We start from the raw sequence: 14524 nt of genomic DNA on the forward strand, positions 1-14524 counted from the left end.
GTAGAGTCTCTTCCCGCCTTCGGGAGTGATATAACTAACGCTTGCGCTGTTGTGGGTGGTAGGGCTCCCTCCTTCCACACAGTTTTATACAACATTTCCAGGCGAGGGACTAGGAAATCCGCATAGGTACTATAAAATTCTATTGGGAGCCCGTCCATGCCAGGGGTTTTGTTTCGTGGGAGGCTCCTTATAGCGGTCCGTATCTCAGCTTGTGTGATGGGCCCGGTGAGGCCTTTCTGCGCCTCCGCTGTGAGCCTTGGGTATGTCAGATTAGAAAGGAAGTCTGTTGTGTGGGACTCCAGGTCGCAATCGGTGGCGCTGTATAATGTGGCATAATAATGGCAGAAAGCTGCATTAATGTCTGCTTGGGTATGTACCTTTTCTCCTTCTAATGTCACTATCTCGTGTATAACCACTGTAGGGGGAGCATCCCGGATCAACTTGGCAAGCAATGCACCAGACCTGTCCGCTTCCGCATGGGCTCTCTTCGTGTATGCCTGGTAGTCAATGACCCGCAGTGTCTCTAATGTTTCTGCGTGTTTTATTCTCGCTTCCTGCAGCAGGTCCTTACGGTCGGCGCGCTTGACTGCTTCCTGCTCTGGCTGTCCCATTTCATCTTCTATCTCCTTTAGTTTCTTATGTATTTCCTGCCTGACACCCACTGTCGCACTGATTGCTTTCCCCCTTATCAGTGCTTTAAAAGCATCCCACTCTATCAATCTGCTTGACGCCGTATTGCTGTTGATCGCAAAGTAGTTGTCAATGATCCCAGAAAGGTCAGACACTGGCACTTTACAGAAGAAAAATAATTTAAAACAGTGGGCTGAACTTACAAATTTCAAATGTTGTTTTTTTTGGCTGTCTCATTGCTCTGAGAAGCACCAGATTTCTGAAGAAAATGATAACGTTCATTGGTTTGCTCACAGAAAGTGGCATGTGGGCCAGAGGGAGGCAGTGGATGGTTTTGCACTCGAGTACTCAAATACTGACATTGAAATAAAAAAGGTAATTGTAATAATTTTTCCTAGGTGGGCTCGGGTCTGTGGCTGCCGTGCTTTTTTTTTTACCTGCATGTGGCGTGAGTTTTTTTACCAAAGTTTCAAAGCTTGCTAATTATACCAGGACCGGTTCTAGGATTTTCGGGGCCCTGGGCTAAAGGGAAGGTGCGAGGCCCTTGAAATTTACATACGTGACACCTTCTTGGATCGGGAAGCTGCTTTGTCCAGACTCCTCCTGGGCCGCAGCTTCTCCTCTCAGCCACCTACAAGCACATCTTTTACAGCCCATATCGGACTGAAGGTGTGAGAATTGCTTGGGGGCTGAAAGTTAAACCTGTGTGGGCTAAAGTGCTGACAAGGGGCGTCCTGCGGAGTCTCAGAATGGGCAGCTCGAGAGGTGCCCCCTCCCCTAGGCCTTCCCACAACATGCCTTAGAGGCCCCTGGAGAAGGCCCCCTCCCATGAGACCAATTGTAAAGAGACACCTTTCTTTCAATTTGATCTGCAGGGGTACATGAGGACTGGTGGGGTGTTCCAATTGTGCGGGCCCTGGGCAGCTGCCCACACTGCCCATGCCTAGCGCCGGTCCTGACTTATACAGTAACTTAGAACGAGATTGCACGTATCGTGACTGAGATGTACAAGTTACCCTTGCAATGATATCTCTCACTTGGACCGCCATTGTCCTCCATCTTATTAGTGGACACAATTTACAAAAAAACATAAAAGTATGGACAGAGATCTACACCTCCAACTGAGTGTACTTATGCGCTTTTTTCTATTCACAAGCATTTCCAGGCTTTTAGCAATACTTGTGCTTTTATGTGACTTTTGTCAAGGGATGCTGTTCTCTCTGTGCATTTCTTCAAAGAGGAGAACTCTGCAAAGGGAGAACAGTGCTTTCAGTGCAAATGCACATTTTTCTTCACGGGGAAACACTTTTGCATGTGGGGAAAGTCTTTCCCCTACACCCCATCAAATCTGGGGGTGACCAGTTCCCCTTCCCATCTTAAAAAGCCCTTGGCTGGAGTAAATATCAATCCATTTCCAGGATAGGCAGAGGTCAGAGAGCAATTTGGGGATGGCTACAGAAGTACATGTTAGTGAGCGTTCCCAGACTTTAAAAAACAAATCAGGTCTGTGAACTTCTCCACACTTGCGATGGAGAAATCCAAACTAGTAAATATATTTACACCCACCAGGAATCACTTTTTATTTTGGATCCTGGCAGGCACAAAAAGGTACATTTGGTCGTATACTTTGGTTTACGACTAAATTTACCATGGAGAACAGCCTCAATTTTTCTTGTTCACTTTAGTGGAAATGTGAAAATGAGTGACTTTTCAATCAATCAATCAATCAATCAATCAGAAATTTATAGAGCGCACTACTCACCCGCGAGAGTCTCAATGCGCTAAGGGGGGGGGAAGGGAGCTGCTACTGCTCGAATAGCCAGGTCTTTTGGTTTTACTGTTTTAAAAGGGATCCTCAGGTCATGCCACTGCATGTAAGGAGTCACGTAAGATTGTGTCAATGAAGGTTATCGATCAACAGGAGTACATTCCTTCTAGTTCTGAGCAGCCACAGCCCGCCCCTGTTTAGTAGAAATGAATTCACTGAAAGTTCAGATGGGATAGTCAGTGCGGAGTTTCCCTTATCCCCCTGTGTGGTTCAATGCACTGACCTCTAATGTCATTAACTAATATGCATCTCGGTTGCTGGGACAGCCTTTTAAACAGAGTTGTTTCTGCATCTAATCTCTTCCTGCAGAGCAGTGAATGAATGCTGTGCACAAAAGGGTCAGGATGGAGCCGCTTGAATGACAGGGCACCACTGAGCTGCATGCTTTGATAACACTAGTCAAGGCTCACTGGGCACTATTGTTTATTAGTCATCAGTCTTTCGACACATACTCCAGGCTAAGTAGTGTTTGCCCAGTGCATAATCACTCTGTTGGGTGTATACATTTACTTCTATCTAAACACTATGTGAGCATTACGGGAGAGAAGGCAGCACGGACGGAGAACGTCACACAAGGTAATACAAACAGTTTCATTATCACTTTTTGGTTATTTCTTAACTTTTAAACTTCGTGCTGAAGATAACTTTTTGTTAACGCAAATTCCAATGCCAATGTATATATTGTAATCTTAAAGTTGCATGTGAAAAAGACTGTACAATAATGTTACTATCTTCTCGCTGTTGAGGACACATTGCAATGCTCAAATTAATTTAATATCTCCCTATACTAATTCACCACTAATCCTTTTTGGGTTCCGGAGTAGCCTGCTACTTGCCAAAAAAGCGCTTCAGCGCCTCATCAGGGGTAGTAAGTGCTATATAAATGCAATTACAGTATAATTCTATGTCGCTCAGATGTATCCCTTGTCTACGCTAAGTGACCTGCTCATTAAAGCTTCTGCGGGTAGTGGCCAGGCACACACGCCTCTGTTTAGATACCACAATGTTGACGGTTAAGGGTGTTTTGAGTTTAGATTTATTGGGCACCTACACTGATAGTTGGTGGGTTCAGTGTGGTGGTGTTGATGTATTGAGGGGAAGAGGGGTTGATGTTTAAGTTTTTCTCCGACAAAGAAATCGAATAATACAGCATTGGTATCACAGGTATGGACTGTAATGCCCTTTGCTTGAAGCTAGATCTGGGATCTGCAGTTAAGCAAATGTTAACCCATCAAATCAAGCTATTGACAAGTAATGTCAGAGGGCTGAATAAAAAAAGAAGAAAGACTGGTCATTGCCTAGAGACTCCAGGCAGAGGTAGTGCTCCTACAGGAGACACACCTATGCCCCAGGGAACCGCACATATTTGCTCTTAATTGGGGCGGATTCAGATATGTGCCACCTTTCAGCACATATGCTAGACGTGTCGCAATTGGTGCAAAAAAACAGTGTTTCAAACTGCAAAATGCTTCTGTGGACCCGTAAAACAGGGTGCTAATAGTGACAGGCTCGATAGTGAACAGATATTAGGCGCAACCAGTCTAGTAGACATTTGGAGGGTACACAGCAGCACCAAGAAAACTTCCTCGTTTTATCCGTTTGTGCACCGTAGTAATTCACGCCTTGACTATTGAATTGCAGCCTCTAAGACTGTCCACTGTGCATCAGAAATCGGCGTTGCAAGACAGGGTACTCCGAAACGAGATAAGACATTGATAAGCGCTATATGAATGCAAACCCCTCCCCCTCTATCCCTCCACTATCCTTTTCAACCCAAATAACAGGCTCACATGTCCACCGCTCAAATAAATATCATATTACCCTATACTAACTCACCACTAATCCGTTTTGCGTTCCAGAGTAGCGTGCTACTCGCTGGAAAGCGCTTTGACGCCTCGTGAGGGCTAGTAAGCACTGTATAAATGCAATTACATTAAGTGAATACTTCGAGCTCAAGATAGGGTCATGAGGAGCCCGGTGGCATGACACTGGGCACAGTAGAATGATGCTGTGTGTTTACAAAGAGCGAGTCCTCACTGCTTCATAAAGGGCCACATTACTTACATTTTCATTTTCAGGCAGCGTTTCTTTGTTTTTTTGACCTCCGCTAATTCGCACCGAGGTGCAGCTGGTCACCCTGTTGCTCATTGTAAAGGTTATCAAAAGTACAACATTGAAGGTCAATAGAAAATTAACAGAGACCTAAGAAGGATTTTATCGACACGCCCAAGGTAAGGTGCATGAAGTGGGTGGTTATTTTCAGTTTAGTTACTGTTTCCAGATCAGATGAATACAACGTCTTTTTCGAAAGCCTCCCTTCACGGCTGTGCTTTCATGTCATGTGGGGTCATGAGGTCGTATTAAATGTTGTGCGAACCACCCCCTTCATGCTGACGAACTTTCAGGTCTGTGTCGTACTTCTACACTTTTCTCAAGCTCTGCACCATGCCGGGTAAATCAACCACACTGGCTGAGTGAGAGCCGCCCAGCTGAGTAAGGATGCTATGGAGGGGTAATAAAACGGCAGGAAGGCCCCCCCCCCCCCCTCCTCGGCCAGGCCTGTGACCAACCCTTGCGGGTGGACAACCCTGCTCATGGTCAGGTCCCAGGGGTCACAGGGCACACTGCATGGCCTTCACTGTGCATACAGCACTAAAGATCTTTGTTTATTATTCATTTTTGGCATGATATTTACAAAAATGAACATTGGATATGCGAGTGAGGCTGTTTTTGTGCGGGGCAGTGTCTCGCCTTCTGTGACTGACCCCTCGTATCCTTTCTGGGATCAGCCCCCTCATGCCTTCTCTGTTACTTATTTTTCAACCCAGGCTTAAGTGTCTGGCCTCCTGTATTGGCTGCTGCAATAGCATTTTCAATTGCTGACAGCCAATCAGATTGCTCACATCTTCAAATGCTCTTTGATGCTTGAATCATACATTGGATGCAGGGAAAATGCACCCTCTTTCAATGAGATTTGTTATTTTTCAAATGTTTTTCTCCTTTGAGGATCGAGTTCCTCAAAGAATCAGCAAATAAACAGCGAACTTTTCGGTATAATTAACCCTATGAAGTTGAGTGAACATCTTTTTTTTGTGCCAATGTTTCAAAAACTACTGAACGAATGTATGTAAACCAAATCAAGCAAAGGGACACTTCTGAGTAAACCTAATTCTAGGAAGGATTCGTTTTCTATTGCTACGTTAAGGTTTGTGCCAATCTATTAGGGGGGACATGGTTAAAGGGGAAGTCCAGTAAATTATTCATTTGCTTCTAACGTTTGCGCTGTTGGATTAAAATATGTCAACTGTGGCAAGTAGATAGCAAGCGTTACCTAGTACAGGTGTATTAGGTTTTGCGAAGATCCAAATTGGAGGAGGGGGCAACGTTTAAGGCAGGGGGTCAAAATATTTCTGATTTACTAATAACTTTGGCACCATTTGATGGAGCTCCATGAACATTGGCGGAATATTTAACATTCTTTTTGTATTTTTAAGTTTGTTCAGATCCACCAAGTTCGGGATGAGCTTAAAAGGATGGGGGATGGGGGTGTCAAAAAAGCTTTCATTTGCTCATAGCATTGATACTGTGTGATGAATCTGCACAACATTTGAGAGTAGCTTGGAAGACTTGGGTTTTGATTATGTCAAGTTTTGTCCAAACACAAATGACCTGGCTAAACAGAACACTGTAAATCTTTGTAACTTCTATTAAACGGGTATCAGGTAATCCTAGGTAGGGCTAGTCTCACTGATTCGGTCATGCCCACCTCTAAGTGTTTTCATTAAATATTGTATAAATCAACCAACTAGTCCAATCCATCTAGCAAGTGGTAGGAAAGATGAAGGGGGGGGGGGCAATAAAGTGTTCAATTACTTACAGCTTCAGCACTGTTTGATGAATCTGTGTCAAATGTAGCAGGCAGTTAGCAGGTTATACCCCTGAGCAGATATTTCAAGTTTTGCACTGATTCAATGATGAAGGGGAGGAATTAATGAGAGGTCAAAACATTTTTGATTTACTAATAACTTTGGCACTGTCTGATGGATCTGCACAAAAGTTGTCAGAGACTTGGCATGTTTAACCTACGTTTGGTTTTCTCAATGTCATGCGGACCCATCAAGTGAGGTAAGAGTTCAGGGAAGGGCTGAAAGAAGAGTTCATCTGCTCATATATTTGACACCGTCTGAGGAATCCACACACAAATCTGGCTGACCTGTAGCGGGTGGAGCTTACTGGTGGTCATATAAACGTTTAAGCAAATCCGCCTGAGAGGGGGAGGGGGCAAAGACAAATAGAAGGGCAATTAGAGTTTCATTCAATGATGACTTTGGTATAGTTCAATTAATCTGCATGAAATTTGGCAGCTAGCAAATTCAGCCCTGTGCAGAGCTGGGCAAGCTCTGCAACCAACCCCGTGGCACACAGCCAAAGGTGGTGAGGCATAGGGCCCGGCCTAAGGCTGTACACAGCGTCCAGTGGGTACATGGTAGGCCATGTGCAGTCGTGCTTGGCTGGCAACAGCCAGTTGGGCACAGAGCTTGGGCTTGCAGCCAACCCCGCAATGTAATGTCAATACAAGGACCCCCTGCTACTGATAATGGTTCGTATGGCAGGAAAAATGCAATTGTTGAAGAGAAAATCCCTAGGCAACTATCGGTCTATAGGGTGTGTGAGACCTTATTCTAGAAACACATGATATTTATAGATTCAGTGTACACTAATATTCAATACAAATACATTTTATTCATAAAAAATTATTTAACGTAACCATTCCAGATTTTGTGGTACCTCTTGTGGAAGACAGATATAAGGCAATGACATTACAATATAACCAACAAAATTGACAATAACTTACATGTAACATACATAATTATATAATCAATCATTAAACAAAACTGATTATACTGTGATAGAGATAACAATAAATAAAATGAAAAATCAAGAACACTATAAATCAAAAATACAATCTAGTGGCTTTTAGTGTAATGATGGATCTTCTTAGTGTCGAGTCAACCCTGCAATGCACAGCCAAAGGTCATGGACAGCTATGGTGGGTTCGGCGTAGGGGAAAAATAGTGTTGAGAATTGAGTAAATCATAAAACAAAGTAACTGAAAAAACCACAGCTAAAACGTGAATTATGGTTCTGACTCAAACTCGTCAAACCACTGAAACTCACCAGTTAAGCACACTACACGTGCCATAACTTGCACCACCCAGCATGCTCAAAACACAAAGGAGAAATCATGAGAACGACAGGCACCATATTGGGTGGTACAAGTTATGTCATTTTAAGCCAATGAAAGGGCTTAATGAGCACCCCTACGCCCCTCTCAGTTTGGGCTGGGGCCCAAAGTTCTATACATAAAGGGGGCCCTACCGTGTTAGCTCAAGGGTATTGGTATTGCAGGGGGACTCCTAAGTGTTAATTATGCCACTGAGCCTATGCTTCGGTGGGCGATAATAACGTATCCCTTACCACACGCTACACCTCATTGGAACAAATAGAGTTTCAATTTATAGGAAACCACTTAGTCCTTTCTCCTTGCTTATTGATCTGCTAATAAACACAAGTACCACATACCCATGCTTTGGTAGGCCATAACAAAGTGTCCCTGAACACACACGTCACTGGGACATATGGATAATCGCTTTGCAGTAAAACATTTTACTTTCGTTTTCGCTGTTCACTAATGATGTACAAGCAAGACACACAGGTCAAAGTGGGTAAATCTCACACCTTTGTGGACCATATTCAAAGACCCCTTGATATACAGAACACCTCACTTGAACTTGTTACCTTTTACTTAGCTTCAAACAGTGAGCACGTTTTTCGGTGTTACCAAACAATGGACACACAACACACACCCAAAAGTAATTTCACAATTAAACAAAAAAGATCACAAACATTGAAAGATACACAAGATATAACACACTAAATTAATAATTATTAATATAGATTCATGTATTTTTAATCAAAGTGGTGGTCCAGAAAGATGATGGAGTGTTAGGTGATCAGGCAGAAGCTGAACTGCGACGAGAGCACGTGAAGATTTCTCCTTCACTCATTGTCACTGTTCGTGGGACATAGGAGACTATGGTTGAAGATTATATTTTCCCGCTCATCATCATCTTTAGTACCTGAGAAGAGTGTAGCTTGCCAGATGTTGCAGCCCACAGATGCATTAACAATGAAGGCATCTGCACAGCTGTAAAGAAGTAAGATCATCCTTAATTACAAAACAAAGATGTGAATCTAGAATCTATACAAGATCAATCCTTTCTTAATTTCAAGTAATTACACTAGGATTTACAAACTGCCCATTTGCAATAATATAGAAAGTACTGCTCTCCAAGTCATACTCAAAACCTAAATCACTTTATATTAAAACCTGCACAAACAAACAACAAAGTATGATCTTCAGCAAACCGCTCTGCCCAAAACACATAAAATCTTTTGCAATCCAAACTCCAGGAGAACTATGGCCACCTTCACACAAGGGGTGGGCGAGGAATTCTGCTCTGCCGGAGGATTTCGTCGAGTTTTGTCTACTTCGCGCTCCATGCAGAGTTCCGAAAAACTCCGCGAAGTGACGCGGAGCGGAGTTTTTTCTCTCGAAGAACTCGCCAACGGTAAGTTGTCGAGCGCTTGCCAGAATAAATAGCTCGCTAGACCTCCTCCTAGTGAGAGTTTTCATCGTGGGCAGTGGCGGCAGGTTGCGACTGCTCACTTTGAGAAATCTGCCACTTGCGTTGAGGAAGTGGCTGCTCGAGAAGAATGAGTACTAGAGTGGCAGAAAACAACAGCGCCCTATGGCGTGACGCGTAGTGCCATTCATGCTGATTTTAGAGCATGGAACAAACTCCTGGCACTGAAAATCAGTGCAAACAACGCAACTTAATAGACTCCGTGGAGCACAGCAGAGTTTTCTGCCACTTTGCGGAGTTCCGTGGAGTGAAACTCCGCAAACTCCGCCCAGACTTACTTCACAACAATATCAATAAATGGAAATATAGTAGAACTGATGGACATCAAAATACCCAGAAGTTGATTCGCTAATCACTATTTGGTTAAAGCAAATATGACATTATGTAAATATATCACAACACATGACTTACTTTACAACTAACTTTTTAAATTAGTTACATTTAATCATATGTTGCCTGGCCTCATTCAAAGTGTGCGAACTGTAGGTACACTTTATTTTATTGGCTAATGTTTGCAAAAAATAAAAAAAACATAAATAGTATGAAACTTAAAAAAGATTCCCAACAAACCAGCTGAGCAACAAAACTTTTTTTTTATTATATTCTGATAAAGTATGTTCAACTTCCTTAAATGTACTGAATGTCAAAAACAAAAGCGTCATTAAATATTCAAATACTGGTAATCAATTGTAAACACTAATATTCACATACCCTGGAAAATGTATAAAATATTTACTTTACAACACTTCAAATTTTGCTAAAAAAACTATAAAAGACAGCCAGTTGCTTTGCATGTTTAGCTTTAAACTGAAAGGAAAGGAGGGACGTATTTATTAATATTAAACTGTATTTAAAAATACACAAGACATTTCTTGAAACATCTAGTTGAAAGGAAGCTAATGTTGATAGAGGATTCACCATAAAAATAAAAGGTAAAGAAATTCCAAAATAAAAGTGCTACCTTCACTTTATGTCCCATCATCAAATGTTTGAGGGAATATTTATGTATTTATTACAGAAGTGAGCCACACCTTTTTAGATAAGTTTAGATCTTACTCTGTGGAAAATAGCATTTTTTACCCCCTCTCTTAACTTTAGCTCCCATACCACTTTGCACCAAACTTGACAGAGACAGGTTTCACAATACAGCCTTTCATCAAGCCACATTTGTTATAGGTTCATGCAAAGGGTCAAAAGTTAGAGGGCACATCCCAAACAAGGCACTATTCTGTTTAGTATGGAAATTGCTATAGGTGACTTTCATAGCATGTAACTCCAGCACCGTTGAATGAAATCTCATCAGATTTTGATGACCCATTGGCTTGTCTGTGATTTTGTGCTTTTCCTGGATTCTGTGATTTTTCGTCCAGCTGTTTTGGAGACGGAAAGAAACAGAAATTGTCCTGTGCACACGTGCCAGTGCTATATAGGTCCAAAAATACTTGTGAGTAACAACTAATGGATTGCAAACTCACAATAGTTATAGCATTGCACACGGAGCTTTGGAATTTTAAAACATAATCCAAATGTTCCCAAACATTGCTTTTCCACGAATGAGGATCAGTTCATATATTATTATCAAAAGCATGCCGAAACTCTTCATGGGTGCTACCCATGTCATAGTGGTTCCACGTGTCATACCTATCATAAACGCAGAGAATGCAACTTATATTGGCTTAAAAACACACAGGTGCTGATCACGATCCGGTAACAACCGGGTACGAACCGTCGGACGGAGCATATTCTCCGTCCGACGCGTACCCGGTCGTAAAAATATACAAACATGGAATTACGATTCGCACGGTAACACCATTTCCGTACGAATCGTACAAAACCCCGACCGACTAAAATAAACATACAAATGTGATCCGGGAAAGCGCCGACGTGACGTCGGGACGCACGCAGCCTGCCATTCACGAACCAGGAATCACGATTCGCACCGACGTCATCCCGCACGCTGAATATTTTCCGGCAGCCAAAAACTGCCGGGAAATCAGGACGACGCGAACAAGGAGTACCTGTACGCGACGGACAGACATGGACCCGAACCTACGTGTCATCCCGGCCCTCATAGCAGTCGACCTCCTCTACAGGTTCGGACGCAGACGCCGCAGAAGGTCAGAACAACAAAGGGAGGGGGGGAAAGGGGGGGGGCAGGACCAGGGGCAGGCCACAAAACCCCCACCAAAGTCACACAGCACACATGCCCTGGACATACCTGACCCCCAGGCCCTGGTCACTACGAGGGGGTGGGGGCGTGTCCAGCAAAGCCAGCGTCCGCAACAACGGAAGTGCTTGACGACGCGAACTGGCAACACAACAATACAGGTACGTCCCGTACCCACGCCTTAAGAGCGTGGGTACGAGTTGTACCCCGCCCACACCTACGTCATCCCAACAATGGCGGGACAGCTGTACCCACGTGGCAAAGGCCTGGGTACGGGCCGCACAAGCATCACATAGCGTGGGGACGCATATGTACGGACCGTACCCCCACCCCCGTATGCATGGAGCGTACCCCCAACCGCAACAGTGTAAGTACGACCCGTACCCTCACCCGCGGACGTATGGAGCGTACCCCCACCCCAACAGTGTATGTACGACCCGTACCCTCACCCGCGGACGTATGGAGCATACCCCCACCCCAACAGTGTATGTACGACCCGTACCCTCACCCGCGGACGTATGGAGCGTACCCCCACCCCAACAGTGTATGTACGACCCGTACCCTCACCCGCGTACGTATGGAGCGTACCCCCACCACAACAGTGTAAGTACGACCCGTACCCTCACCCGCGGACGTATGGAGCATACCCCCACCCCAACAGTGTAAGTACGACCCGTACCCTCACCCGCGTACGTATGGAGCGTACCCCCACCCCAACAGTGTAAGTACGACCCGTACCCTCACCCGCGGACGTATGGAGCGTACCCCCACCCCAACAGTGTAAGTACGACCTGTACCCTCACCCACGTACGTATGGAGCGTACCCCCACCCCAACAGTGTAAGTACGACCCGTACTCTCACCCGCGGACGTATGGAGCGTACCCCCCACCCCAACAGTGTATGTACGACCCGTACCCTCACCCGCGTATGCATGGAGCGTACCCCCCATGCCAACAGTGTACGTACGGACCGTACCCCCACCTCGTATGCATGGAGCGAACCCACACCCGTGTATGTTCTAAGCATACATATCGTGAAATAGGAGGGGTGGGTGCAGAGTCCTCCCAGCAGTGCCCAGACACAGGAGGGGTGGGTGCAGAGTCCTCCCAGCAGTGCCCAGACATAGGAGGGGTAGGTGCAGAGTCCTCCCAGCAGTGCCCAGACATAGGAGGGGTGGGTGCAGAGTCCTCCCAGCAGTGCCCAGACACACGAGGGGTGGGTGCAGAGTCCTCCCAGCAGTGCCCAGAGACAGGAGGGGTGGGTGCCTATCACTCCCAGCAGTGCCCAGACACAGGAGGGGTGGGTGCAGAGTCCTCCCAGCAGTGCCCAGACACAGGAGGGGTGGGTGCAGAGTCCTCTCAGCAGTGCCCAGACATAGGAGGGGTGGGTGCAGAGGCCCCCAGCATTGCCCATGGAAAAAAAAGGGTGGAGTACCCACAGATCCAATTGCCACAATTGTCAGTCAGGTGCACAAAGACCCTGCAGTACATGTAACACATGTGTGCGAGCCTGGGAGTACACACATGCATACAGCCTAAAAGGGAACATGTCCACATGAAGTCATGTCAACAGACTACATACACAAGTACAGTGATCACCAAGGATGCCACGAATGATGCAGGTGGAGACATCGCTGTGCATGCATGGCCAAAGTTGAAGGGGTCCGTCACAAACCCAGCTAATGTAGACACAGCTCAGCGCAAAATATTGGGAACACCCTGCAGGGAAGATGTCAGGGTACACAGAGGAAGGAATACACCTTGGGACAATTTCACCATGCAGTAACTGCTTACATGAACAGAGAAACCTGGCTAACACCTTGTGATGGCACACAGATACCAGGGTCCCCCCTATGACCAGCACACTACTACATTTCCCACACACCCAACACATGATCACCACCCAAAATCATGTAGCAGCTCCACCAACAGCAACACCACAAAAGCAGTAGTGTTCTAAGAAAAAAAAAAGGCTTTATTCAGCATTTCCAAATAATGTGTGTGTGGATAAAGTTCAATATTTACAAAGCCCATAGGGCAGTCCATGAGTCACAGCTGGATGGGGGACACAGTGGGACGCGTGTCCCCTAGCTTGCCTGCACAGTCAGACTCCTTCGTCTTCCACAGCGGGGAGGGCATCATGTGGGGGGGAAGGACCAGGCACCGCAGGGACAGGAGGGCGAAGGGTAGGCGTCGTGGGTGCAGGGATGGAGGACTCCACCACAGGGGGTGGGGCAGGGCCAAACGCGGAGGCCAGGATGTCGCTGCACACCTTAGCAAGGTCCTCCAGCGTCTCCCCTGCACCCGAAGGAACCACAGGCCCCAAGGAGGGGGGGGGGGGCAGAGGGATGGGTCGAAGCGCCACTGGGGGAGGGTGTGGACAGGGGGGGGACTCAACCACCCTGACCGCTTGCGGGGTGGTGTCACAGTGGGGCTCAGGGACAGAGCGGCCATGAAGGAGTCCTTGCCGGATATGTGGCCAGGAGAGCTGAGGGGAGGGGATTTGGAGGGAGTGGATTTGGTGGAATGCGGACTCCCACTCTGGCTGCGTGACTTACGTTTGCCCCCCGACCCAGTGGGTGTGCCTACTTCACCCTGTGTGTGCGTGCCAGGAGGTGTGCGTATGACCTTCCCTGCTGGTGTGGTGCCTGTGTCTGTTGTGGTGGGTGCATGCTGACATCTGGGTGTACGTGGGACAGGCATGGGAGTGGGAAGTGTGGATGGGGCAGGGGTAGGGGGTTGGACATAGCGCTGCAGGAGACCCACTGCTGCAGTCAGTGTCGAGTCAATGGACCTCAGCAAGTTGCGTTGGTCAGCCTGCGATGAAAAAATGCCCTCCAAGTATGCCTCCATGTTGTGCAGCACTTGGCTGTGGCCATGGAGGACATTAAGGATCGCAGCCTGACCAACCTGCAACTGCCGCTGGATGTCCACAGACTCGGCATTGGCGGCAGCAGTGGAGACAGGGGCAGGGGGTGCGGTGCCTGGCTGGAAGGAGACATGTGGTGACCGGGCACGCTGGGAAGGGACACGAGCAAGTGGGAGGCGGCTGATGGCAATGGAGGGGGCGGGGTGCGATGTTGTGCCGCTGTCAGCTGCTGGTGCAGCCTCCGCCCACTCGGAGAGATCATCCTCGGACCCGTCAGCTTCATATTCTGTCGTGCCAGTGGACAGGTCCTCGGCCTTACTCTC

At 46.5% G+C, this 14524-nt stretch overlaps 1 protein-coding gene across 1 annotated transcript in view; it reads left to right on the top strand.

The window, feature by feature from the left end:
- Positions 1 to 2921: 2921 nt before the first annotated feature.
- Positions 2922 to 14524, top strand: part of LOC146865519 (low-density lipoprotein receptor class A domain-containing protein 1-like) — a 457847-nt gene continuing 446244 nt past the window's right edge. Inside the window, exon 1 of the mRNA XM_085632335.1 lies at positions 2922 to 3034. The gene's annotated coding sequence lies outside the window, so the exon portion shown is untranslated. The remainder of the gene's footprint in view (positions 3035 to 14524) is intronic.

This window comes from Triturus cristatus, chromosome 2_1, assembly GCF_964204655.1.
Source record: "Triturus cristatus chromosome 2_1, aTriCri1.1, whole genome shotgun sequence".
Taxonomy (NCBI): domain Eukaryota; kingdom Metazoa; phylum Chordata; class Amphibia; order Caudata; family Salamandridae; genus Triturus; species Triturus cristatus.